Consider the following 12990-nt stretch of genomic DNA (forward strand, 5'->3'; position numbering starts at 1 on the left):
TCCATACTGATATAAATATTGAACAAATTTTAAAACAGCAGAAATAAACAAAAAGAACCTGACCATGTTCACGGCGTGAAGGGATACATTTTGTATTTGTCTTCTCTCTGTCCCAGTGATATCTTTAGAGGACTTAAAAAATCAATACAAACTTTGAGAAATCAGTTAATATCTCAACACCATATTACAAAGTATACTTCACTACTTAACTCAATCATTTCTTATTCATACTGAACCCTTTGCCTATAACATTTTTTGCTAATCCCTTGTTCATTCATATCTAATCCATTTGTTACAGCTGATTCAAGTGTCATTTTTGCTCTCAAATCTCATGAAAGGTCAGTGTGGTGCAAAGGAAAAAAAGCACTTAATACATTTTGCTGATTTGAGTTGTTCAAGCTCTGACTATATTTTCTTTTTTATTATAACTAATAGAACTAAACAATTTAGCACATGTATATTTTAATTTTGTTAATTTCATCTCCCCAGCTAAACTGTGAAGTCTGAGAGAGTAGGGGATTTGTTGTATATTGATTTTGTACATCCAGTAATACCTAAAACAGTGCATAAACTATATATTCAAAAATGTTTTTGACTATTGGATTAAGACTTACTATCTCCAGGAAAGAAAACAATGAAGACAAAAACAACAAAGCTTCCTCTGCCACCATTTTAGTCCTTTCCCATTCAGAACCTGCTAATGCAGAAACTGCTAAGTGCAGTAAGAGAGGAAGAAAGGAAAATAACACTATACATTTTCACCATTATGTTGGGAAAACAGAACCTCTGAATTCAATTTTTTTCTATGTCAGAAAATATTAGAGCAAATATTTGGTGGGTCCTATGGTTAAACAGATGATCTGAATTGTAATTAAGCAGTGCCAACAGTATATGAACTTTTCTATGGATGTTTCTTTCCTGGCAAACTGATGGATGACAGCATTCTGTAGCCCTCTCATTCACTGCTTTTGAAAGGTAAAAAAGGTAATCTTCACTGCCATTTAGTTGGCAGGCACTTGAGAAACTACCTTTTACTTTTCAGTGGATGACAATCCTAGAATAATTTAAGCGGATAAAGCATGTCCTCTGGGGGACATTTTTTTAAAGAACTAATTGCCCTGAAAACGTACATTTCTTGTGGGATCTTTTTTAGCCATCAAAAACATACTTGTGTTAAACAAACAGAAACTGCGTAACTCTTCTGGACTCGTTTATCTTTTATCATTCTTCTTAGAACACAGGGGTGTTGGTGAAATAGTGAAGATAAGCAGGTGTGGGAAGAAGGCCATTTGATTGTAAACACACATTACCTCCTAAAGAAGAATGAAGCTTTGTTGCTGATGCTACATAAATAAATAAATAACCTGGATGCAGTGTCTAATACCTCTAATACTAGCACTTTGGGAGGCCAAGGTGGGAGGCTCACTTGAGGCCAAAAGTTTGAAACCAGGCTGATCAACATAGTGAGATCCCATCTCTACAAAAAGAAAAGAAAACATAAATATCTAAATAAAGTAGAAAATAAAGCATACCAGGAATGATAATAGAACCACATCAGCATGACACAAACTTTGCTGAGTTACAAAGTGCTGTGAGTTTACACTACAACTTGCATCAGTCTGACTCCAACACAGAAAATAAAATCACTTTAAGTATTTTAAACAAGAGGAAATTATGCATGTAATTAATTGCACATATGGAAGAAAAGAGAAAAAGCCAACTAGGAGATGGTGAGCCAACCCAGAGATAAGCAAAACAAGATATGACCATTCTTGTGGCTGTTGAGACATACGGAGAAAGGAGGTGTTAACAGATCTCAGATGCCAGGGTAATCTGGAGAAAAGTATCATCATAGTGAGAACCACTGAGGTATATTTTACCCCATATCCTCAGGCTCTCTCTTCCCCTCTCTCTTCAACCTCCTGTCAGTGTGTTCTAGTAGCAAGCCTACCTCAGAGCCAGTGGGCAAAAAGAAGCCTCAGAAACGTAGTTGAAGAGTCAGTCCCTGCAGTGCAGAACAGAGCAGGGAAAATGTAGAGAATGGATCTGAAATCCAATGAACAACCTAACGGAACCCCTCTTTCTAAACATACTTTATGTAAGATGTGGGCAGGAATCCATGTTTCCCTGTCAATGGAGAAGATCTTACTGAGAATAGATGATCCATTTTCAGGCATATTATAGAGGCATTTTATACTTGCAGCTATGAGGGTGAAAAATCTAAAGCTAATGTATCTTTGAACACTAAAAATCATGAAACAGAACATATCAGATAAAACGATGAGGAGAAAGTTCAAATATATTAATTTTTTATCAAATAGCAGGTAATTTCTTGAGAACCTGCTATGTGGTTTTATATTATCTGTCTTGAGGCATTCCAAACAAGTACAACTAGAGATGACACCTGTTCTCAAAAAGCCTGAAGACTTCTTGTGGGGGTTAACACTAAAACATGAGACAGTTAAGAAAAGAACAGTGAAAAATTGTAGAAAATGACAGTTAAATTTCAGGGTGCAAGCATAAAGTACATTAGATTTTCTTAACTTAGCCACTCACTCCAAAATATTTCAGCTTTTAGGCATGCTTTCAACCAGGGTGCAACATAAATTAGTGATCAAGAAAAACGGCTTGGTGTATGCTGTCTGAATTCAAATCCTGGCTCCATGAATTACTTGTCCTGAAATTTTGAAAAAAAAAAAAAAAAAAGTATGTGAACTTCCTGTGCCTCTGTTTTCTCATTTATAAAATGGGAGTACAATTATAGTTACTATCTTAGAGCATGGTCACAAACAGAAAATTAGTTAATGTCTGAAAAGTACTTAGGTCAGCTTCTGCCACAGGGCAAGTGCTCAACGATATTAGCCATTTCTCATGAGCTGTTTGTAGCATTTCAGTATAAAGGTAATGATATTTTGAGTTTAGTAGGGAGCAGTATTAGGAAAAAACTATTTACTTTGCTGTTTTTCCATGTTGTTGAATTTTATTTTTAATTGACTTTGGCTTTCAATGGATAGGAATATGCACATTTACATACACATAGAAACACACAAATGCATGTCCACACACAAGCACATATACATACCCACATGTGTGACCTATGAGCCTGTAGGCAACACAGAATACGCATGTCTACCTGGTATTACTGCTGTCCAAGTCCCTTGCTGCACTTGATACCCTTCTTCTCTTATTGAAAGAGAGGGGGGAAATGTCAATAAATTATTCATTACATCAAGCTGACGATTGCTCAGCAAATAAGAAGGGCAATGGGACACTCTATAAGAAAAATTATTAAAACAATAAAATTTGTCACATATAACCTATCCACACTTTATTTTCCCAACTAATATTGTTTTCACAAACTTATCTCTCTTGGCCAATTTGGCATTTATAATATTAATCTACAAAGGAGTGCATTTTGTACAGTATTTTTGCCGAAGCATCATATTGATTTTTATAGTGGAAGTAGTGTTCCCAGATGTTAGATACTCTAATTGTTGACATTTAAGACATTTAAGCACATTGACTCAAAAGTGATTTTATATATATAATAAACAGAACATTGAAATAGTATTCTAGCTTTGAGGGGGAATCAAAGGAGGTTTTGGTTAATTTAAAAAATATATTGCTCAAAAAAGAGTCTTTGACAATACCTTAGATACTACAAGTGAATTTTTTTTCAACTAATTCACATATTGCTCATTTTCTGTATGATATAAATTGTCAAGGTAGGGTGACATGGAGTTAAAAAGTTATTAATTCATGGGGTTATGAACACTATTTCCATGCATGATTATGTAATTATAATGATTTCTTGCCATTATAAAGGAAACAGACCATAGCCTTTGTCTCAAGCATCCTAAAGCCGTGGTAAACACAACTGCTAATAGCATTGCAACATGCCACATAATTACAAATAGAGACTGCCTTTTAAAAGCATGCTATTAAAGTGTTGTGTGGTACCACAATGAGAATCACTAACTACAGGCCTTAAATGAAGTCTTTTGACTATTTGCCTTCCGAGGAATTTCACTAATATCCTACTGTTTTTCCAGCAATTAAAAATGCAATAAACATTTAAGGGCACTAGATTGGGAGCCCAGATTTGAAAAGAATATCACTCTATATTCACTAAAGCTACTTAGTTTCTCTTAATTGAAAGCTTCCTTGTACATGCACCTTCTGATTAACACTATTCACTTCAGACTGTCTTCTCATTGGCAGATAGAACTTTTGTTTCAGTACTTTTCTTGCTAAAATCCGAATCTTCCCTCTACTGTGGTTGACAAGAAGTGTTCTTTAAAAACAAACAAACAAACAAACAAAACTGTGCTGTACATAAACATTTTCTCAAAGGTGGACATTTTAAATCCTAATATTAGGTTTAGGTTTAAGTATCTCTCCTGTATGCATTGAAGAAAGAGGTATTGATGTTTGCTTACATATAAAGAAATAACAGCAAGTTACTGTGGCATTGTTTTCATCAGCTAACTCTTCACCCGCGAATAAATGTATGATAAAGTACATTAATTTGTGAAAAAGGACTTCTTAACAAAGAGATATTCAGATGGTGCTATGGTAATCTAAATGCTTCTAATGGAATTATGCAATGCTTCTCCAACTGATGTGAAGGTATTTCATCTCATCTTGTCTGCAAATAGGCTGGTATTATCTCAGACTATAATTATAAGTTACATAATTGATCAAATAATTGATAAAGATAAAATTCCTATCATAACTCTCAAAACTGGTAAAAGAGAAACTTAGATTTCATGATTATCATTAAATGATACTGCAGGTCAAGTGCAATTCACTAAAATAGTTTCATTTCATCTTTACTTTTCTATTCAGTCATACACGCGACAGACATACATACTATCAAACAGGATGTTTCGTATTGAAACGCTCTCACCGTTTTTCTCATTCTCTTCTCCATAGAAATCTCTTTCTACCACCTCTATCATTCACCAATTAGAAGTAAACAAGTGATTAAAAGATTTTTCAATAAATTGAGAGGTCAGAAGTGGTAAATCAAGACTTGTCTTAGGCAAATTTTCATGAGACTTGAAATGAGCCATTGGATATGAAATTAGTTCCTCTATATTTGAATCAGCAAAGGAGAAAAGTTTGATAGAGCTTAGCTAGTGTTATGGATACGCTGGAAAAGGGGAAATAACAGGGAAAGAGTTCACCTTTTGTTCAAATCAATGAATGGCTTTGTTTATACATAAGTTGAGCTCAAAGATTCATAACTCGATATTCAAGGCCATGAAGGGATTAGAATATGTCACTCCAAAATATGACATTGTAGTATAAAGATTATTTTGAGCTGAAGGCAATTGAGAATCAACAGGTCCAGGAAGAGTTCTCTGCCTTTCCCTTAACTGCCTAAAAGCAGAACATAAATTTCTGTTTGTAAAGGTGTGCCCTGTATATGGAAGGGGAAGGCACTCTTACTGTAGCAGGACGAGCCACAGACAAAACCCCTCAGACACTGAGTTGTAGAAGGAAGGGCTTTATTCAGCTGGGAGCATCGGCAGACTCACGTCTCCAAAAACCGAGCTCCCTGAGTGAGCAATTCTTGTCCCTTTTAAGGGCTTACAACTCTAAGGGGGTCCACGTGAAAGGGTCATGATCGACTGAGCAAGCAGGGGGTATGTGACTGGGGGCCCACACACTGGTAATCAGAACGGAACAGAACAGGACAGGGATTTCCACAATGCTTTTCCATACAATGTCTGGAATCTATAGATAACATAACTGGTTAGGTTAAGGGTTGATCTTAACCAGGCCCAGGGCGTGGCGCTGGGCTCTCTGCCTGCGGATTTTATTTCTGCCTTTTAGTTTTTACTTCTTCTTTCTTTGGAGGCAGAAATTGGGCATAAGACAATATAAGCGGTGGTCTCCTCCCTTATTCTTACTAGAGATGGAATAAACACAGATTAGCTTCCATAAATATACTTAGTATCCTTATCTTCCATTACTTCTCCCATATATTTCCTAGTCACTTTCCATAGTTTATCATCACTTGAAACCTAAATCCCCTTTCCTTTGATAAAATGGTATAAAAGCCCCTAAGTCAAACCACCTGTGAGTCACTTCTTTCCTGTCAGCTTCTGTACATGTAAAATATTAATACAAATTGTATGTCTTTGTCTCTTGTTAATCTGTCCCTGGTCAGTACAGGCACCCATATAAAGAACCCAAGAGTAGTATCTTCAGATTCACAGCTTATAACTCACTGCCTCCAATCCACTGCTCCACTCAACACAGCCAATTTAATCACTGATTTCCTGCCATTTGTTGCCTGCTGTCTGGATAGCATGTAAATTCTAATTCCTCTAGTTTTTTACCCATGTTTTTTCCTTTGTCTGGCATGCCCTCAATCTGAATCTTTCAAATTTTAATTTAAGTCCAGGAGGCTTTCCCTACCTCCTCCATAAAGAATGACTCAGTTCTCTGAATATCAAGAAGAGTTTTGGTCACTTTCACTCTTTTACACAAGGCATGTGTTCCCTTGTAGTATTATTTTTTCACATATGCCTCCTCATTGTATATTCCTGGAAACCAACAACCATGCTTTACAGTTCTGTATGCCCAGTGATTGTAGAGAATCAAAACCTCAGATGGTATTCAGTAAACATTTAGTAAGAGTAAATACTAGTTATTTGCCAAATGAGGCCCATTAGGTTAAAAACTGAATGGTCATGACTTCAAAAAGTTGTTACCCAGAGACTTTTGGAAAAGACAGAGATTTTAGCATTATGATAGGTCCAAAATGTTACACTGATAGAGCAGAATATAGCATATTAGCTAAACTGATGAATGATGTGGGATTAGTTTGTAGGATAAAATATGTGCCTGATTCCTTTAGCCATCTGTTGATAAAACTATAATGTATAAGAAGTTTGTAATATGGGAATCAACACCATGAAGTGATCTGATGGATTGTTTTCATTCATTTATTCATTTGAAAAATAAGCATTTATTGGGCACTATATCTGGGTCTGGGAGTATAAGGATATAATAGAACCTCCCCCCTGCCCTTTTCTTTTCAAAAATGGGATTTGGCTAGTTGCCCAGGGTAGAGTACAGTGGCTCTTCACAGGTACAGTCAGAGCACTGCAGCCTCAAACTCCTAGCCTCAAGCAATCCTCCCACCTGAGCTTCCTGAGTACTTAGAACTACAGGCATTCACCACCATGCCAAACTCTGAGCTCTAGATCCTCCCTTGGAGGAATTCAGAGTCTGAGTCAGTCTGGAGCCATGATAAACTTTTATTTTTTGTGCATCAGTGCAAATATACTTAGGAATGATGTTGAGGTGGAGCTGCAGGGAGATTATATATTTATATATAAAAAAAGAGAAAACCCATTTAATTGGGACAAAGATTATGAAAATGCCATCATCAAATCCCAGAGAAAATCCTTCTCCAAAACAAATGATTATAATGATTGCACAAGTTGGTATCAAAAGGAAAATCATTCACTTATTCAGGCTTATCGAATGCTTGTAAAGAACAAGGCAGTGTATGAGCTACTAGGTGGGAATGCATCAGGTTTCTGTCTGGATGGAATTAATATCCTAGTGTTAAATACATAAATAAATACACTATTATTTAATAACATTTACGAAAAGTGCTATGCAATAAATGCATTGGTTACTATGAATTCATTTAAAATGAGGGTGTTTGTTGTCTAGGGAGTTGTGCTTAAATTGAGGTCTGAAAGAAAAGAGTAGGGGTATGTGAAAGTTTGAAGATGATAAAAGCATTCCAACCCAAAGGAAGAGTTTGTGCCTGAGGAAGGAAGGAAATTGGCCTATTCTATGTTAACTGGATTCTGTCACTTGTGCCAGTTCCATTTTCATTCTAGAGATCACCAGATGGGTAAGAAGTTTGCTGAAGCGAATCACTATGAGGTGTCTGTCTCAGGAGGCAATTCCAGGGAATAACGTTTTTGAAATGAGTAAAAATAAAAGTTGAACATAGGCATTTGCTTTACTGCCTTAATTCACAACCTGGCTGAGTCACACTTGCTTTGGGAACCATAATTTTGAATTTCTGGACTTGAATGCATTTTAAAAATTCTCTTCACAAATGGAAGGTGGGAAAAAGAAACGTGTTAGATGTAAAAGCTAGACACACAAATAGCTGTTCAAGAGGGAGTATGACTTAGTGTCACTGAGGGAACTAAACTCAATTCTCAGAATCATGTTTAAAATATCAGCTGTGACACAATGTTAGGCTAAACTAGAAGAAAAACTACTGGGTTCTTTCGCTGTCTGGAGCATATATTGGCCCAAAGCATCCCTTTTTGCCACAATTCTTTTTAAGATTTCATTCTTAGAAGCAGGGAAAAAAACTAACTATAATTAGAAAACTGGAATAAATTTTAAAAACATATGAAGTAATTATACTCTATTTATTTAAAAAACCCTGTAAATTTAGACTAGCCTATGTGAAAAGTAAATTCATGGAGAGAAAACTTTCACCTAAAGTTCATTCAGGTAATAAATCAACTTAGATTCATTTGAACAACAGTTTAGCTTATAATGTTAACATAATATTATTAATCATAATATTAACAACCTGTAACAAATTGTCTAAAGATTTTTTTGGTGCCACATCTAATTAATATAATCACTACTAATACTATTAACATGTTTTAGGTTTTACTTCTATTTCATTAAAATATTTCATAATAAAATTGTAAATAGAATATGGTCTTATCAAATTATTAAGGCCTCCATTTCTCTGTAGTCATATAAAAATTACATTTATTTTTCCAAATTTAATTTAAAATAATAGTTACTTTCATACTCATTTTGCTCAAATTCTGTAATACAGTAGTTTTATAACATTTGAAATATTTACACAGTTAAAAATCTATAGATGACATCAAGCTTTAATCAGAACATTGGGCTAAACATAGAATACCTTTATGGTCATTAAATAATAAAGTATTTTTATGATTAAAAATTTTTATACATTATTCAAAATTTTAATTTAAAATAGCAAAATTGTTTTAAATATTATTTTATACATCAAAATAGAAAAATGCCTCATTCATCTATTCTTTTGACTGATGTCTGTGAAGTACGTACTCTGGATGTTGGGAATATAGACATGTAGTGATCTACTTCATGTCACCAAAGTTTTTAGATTTTAGTAAGGAGACAGGCAGGTCTACTTGAGAATGTGTAATCATTGCCATGGTAACCTAATACAAAATCTATTGGCAGGGGCAAATGCACTCTACAATTCTCTGGCAGTTAGGGAAGGCTTTCTAATGTTGGAAGAAGTGTTTTAACTTTAAATTGAAGATGAGAATTAGCAAGAGTTTATAAAGTGGATTAAGAAAGAAAGGCCATAACCATGCAGAGGGACTGGACCCTGAAAAATCAAGGAGGACTGACAGAACTCCATGTAAACTCAAGAGGCTCAATGTGTTGGAATGTGCAGGGGCTTTGAAGACATAAGGCGGGAAAGTTGGTCCAGGAGAAAAGACAGGAATACACATGCTGAAGTTCATACCATGTGCTTTGAGTTCCTCCAGAAATAGTTCTTAAGCAAAAGATGGATGTGCAGTTAGTTTATTTTGTAGGTAACCCAGAAAATACTTTCAAGAGAGTGAGGAAGGAAAGTAGAAAATGAGAGGTATATTATCAACCATGTTAATATTTGATCCCCTTAATCCTAGTGAGGATTAAGGGAACTCAGTAGCCAGTGTAAAATACAGGTCTGTGAAAAGAAACATTCAAACAGGAAAATGGGGATGCAATATTGTTGATACACCAACTTTCTTTGTTCATTGGTTGAGAGACAGTGTTAATTCACTGGTATTTCCAGCCTATCTCACAGGCAGCAAAGCAGGCTCTAAGGGATAAATAAAGCTTTCAGGCAAAGAAATGTAAGTACTAGGAATTGAAAGTTCATCCATGTTCTCTAAATCAATAAGGTCAAGGTGTAGCGCACCAACAGCTTCATGCAATTACACTTATATTTCAGTTTGTGGATTACATGGTGCTTATGAAAGGCATCATGTGGAAGAGGTTTACAGAAGCTTGCAGAAGTCCAGCAGCCTGAATTTGGGTCCTGACTCTCTCATTCATTCATCTGTTCATTGTGTGTGAACTTGAGAAAGTTGCTTCACTTCTGTATGCCTTTACTTTAGTCATCTGGAAAATGGAGATAACTATCTCATGGGGCTGAGGTTAACATAAATTGAATAAATTCACAAAGAACAGTGAGAATAGTGCAGCATATAGTAAATGCCCAGGAAATGAGAATTATTACTAATCAAGAGATTTTTAGAATGAGGAGCCATAGTCATATTTCATGTTCAAAAGATCATACTAAGGGTACAGTGTAGAAAATGGTGATGCTAGAGGGCAGAATTTAGGCAATTCCATTGTGAGGGAGAGAAAAAGAATAAATTAACAGGCTGTTTTAAGAAACCCATTTGATTGGTTGGAGTGTGGGGTTTTGGCAAGAGATTGGAGGTAACAGGTTTGGAGGAAGGAACAGATTTGGAGGAAGCTGATGAGTACACGTATAAATAAAGTTGATTCTGCCACTTCACAAAAATATCATAAAATGTCTGTCAATATATAAATCAAAGATACGTTAATAATTTAGGACATATGGATATTGTTCAACACATTTTATGAGCAATGATATTCAAAGAGAAAAAAAAATACTCCGTTTCCTGACTGAGGACCCAGGAGATAAGCCCTTATTTTAAGTTATAGCATAAAAAAGCACATTACTTGAAAAAAAAGTGGTGTAAACTATGTAATGGCTAAAGGTATTACATGCCTTATTATATATATATATTTCAAATATTTTATTTCTGTAAAATTCTGAAATATCTTCTGACAATATACAGAAATCATTTCCAGTCTGTATTATATACAAAGCTCTCCAAATTCTTTATTTTCCCTCTCAATTTTACTCAATATTAATCTTTCTTCCTCTCTTCCTCCTTCCCTCCCTCTCTCCCTCTCCTTCTCTCTTTCTTTCTTTCTCTTCTTTTGCTTGCTTAAATTTGTAGTTAATGAACCCAAGAGAACATCAGATATACAAATTACAAAGTTGGAATGCCATCTACATTTCTGAAAATTCTTTAGATTTGGGGTAAAGTTATGACAGTGTATTTTTTTTAACTGTATTTCTTGGTTATGTTTTGTTTAATGTTACATATTCGGTAAAGGAGACACTGGAATAAAGAAAGAGCATGGTAGTAGAAAGTTAGCCCGTTGTTATTTTGTTGACAAGAGTATTCTTTTACTTAAAACAAGGGAGCTAAGCTGGATAATATCTTTCATTTGCAAAAAAGTTAAGGAGTCTAAAGGAGTTAATGAAAAAGGAAGAGACAAACTGGAGTTTAAACTTTGGCTCCACCTTTTTTACTCACGTTATTATTCTTTTTTTTTTTTTTTTTTTTTTTGAGACGGAGTTTTGCTCTGTCGCCCAGGCTGGAGTGCAGTGGCGCTATCTCAGCTCACTGCAAGCTCCCCCTCCCGGATTCACACCATTCTCCTGCCTCAGCCTCCCAAGTAGCTGGGACTGCAGGTGCCCGCCACCACCCCTGGCTAATTTTTTGTATTTTTAGTAGAGACGGGGTTTCACCATGTTAGCCAGGATGGTCTTGATCTCCTGACCTCGTGATCCGCCCGCCTCAGCCTCCCAAAGTGCTGTGATTACAGGCGTGAGCCACTGTGCCCAGCCTGTTATTCTTAAATAGTTTTTCTCCTTGAATGTTCAATGATACATTTAAGGTGAACTAGGATTTAAACTAAAGCAACTTGTGGAAATAACGAATCAAAGACACGTCTTGTAAACAATGTCTTGTAATGATTCACAAGACATAGTCAAGCTTTATATCACAGTCAAAATCATTATGCTTATAGAATGAGTGTTAAAATCTATTGTTTTCAACAAAAGTACTACTTGCCCTGTAAATAATACTGACACAGGGAAGACTGAATACCCTACTTAATATTTTTATGATGTTGATCTTTCTCACAGTCCTTGGAAGATGAACTTGAGGGTGGGAAGATTGAAAATACGGAGAAACTTAAGATTTTAAAACATGCAAATAAGTTCAGTTTAATGTAGTTAAATTATCCCTGTTGAACTTTTGATGAATTGAACAACATATGTAGAAAGGTGAGCCACTATGCCCAGCCACAAATATAAACTTTTAAAATAAATTTCTGATTTTAACAATCTCAAGAACTCTCTTCTAATAGCAGAGAAAAAAGTTAATCCAAGTATCCAAATGAATGCACTAATGGCCTCCAATGTGCTCATTTTATACAATCCTTGTGGGAATATATGTTTTATAAAAGTGTGTATCAGCCGGGCACGGTGGCTCATGCCTGTAATCCCAACATTGGGAGGCTGAGGCTGGCAGATCACTTGAAGTCAGGTGTTCAAGACTAGCCTGGCCAACATGGCAAAATCCTGTCTCTACTAAAAATACAAAAACTAGCTGGGAGTGGTGGTGGGTGCCTGTAGTCCCAGCTACTCCAGAGGCTGAGGCAGGAGAATTGCTTGAACGTGGGAGGTGGTAGTTGCAGTGAGCCGAGATCATGCCACTGCATTCCAACCTGGGTGACAAGAGCAAAACTCCATCTCACACACACACAAAGTGTGCATCCTTTTTTATAGGTTTTCATTACAGTTTTTTAGTATGCATTTAAATCTTAAGAAATTTGGAATAAAATATCTGGGAAATCCCTGAAACATTTGCAAGAGGCCTTATTTACATTTTCCCTTATATTCCATAATAGAATGTAGAAATGAATAGTCTGATTAGAATAATTTTAATAAAAATTAAAAGCTCTATCCACAAAACTTTCAGATCTCCACTTAACACCAAATCTGCATTTATAGCACCATGCACATTGTTGTTTACCTCCAAATTTCATCTGAAAGTGGTCTTTCTCATTCTCAAGCTAATCCTTTCACCTCTGATCTGTCCCACC

General features: G+C 35.6%; 1 long non-coding RNA gene across 1 annotated transcript in view; it reads right to left on the reverse strand.

The window, feature by feature from the left end:
* Nucleotides 1-12990, reverse strand: part of LOC129030077 (uncharacterized) — a 1381814-nt gene that overhangs the window by 1326968 nt on the left and 41856 nt on the right. The window lies entirely within an intron of this gene.

This window comes from Pongo pygmaeus, chromosome 12 (assembly GCF_028885625.2).
Source record: "Pongo pygmaeus isolate AG05252 chromosome 12, NHGRI_mPonPyg2-v2.0_pri, whole genome shotgun sequence".
NCBI lineage: Eukaryota > Metazoa > Chordata > Mammalia > Primates > Hominidae > Pongo > Pongo pygmaeus.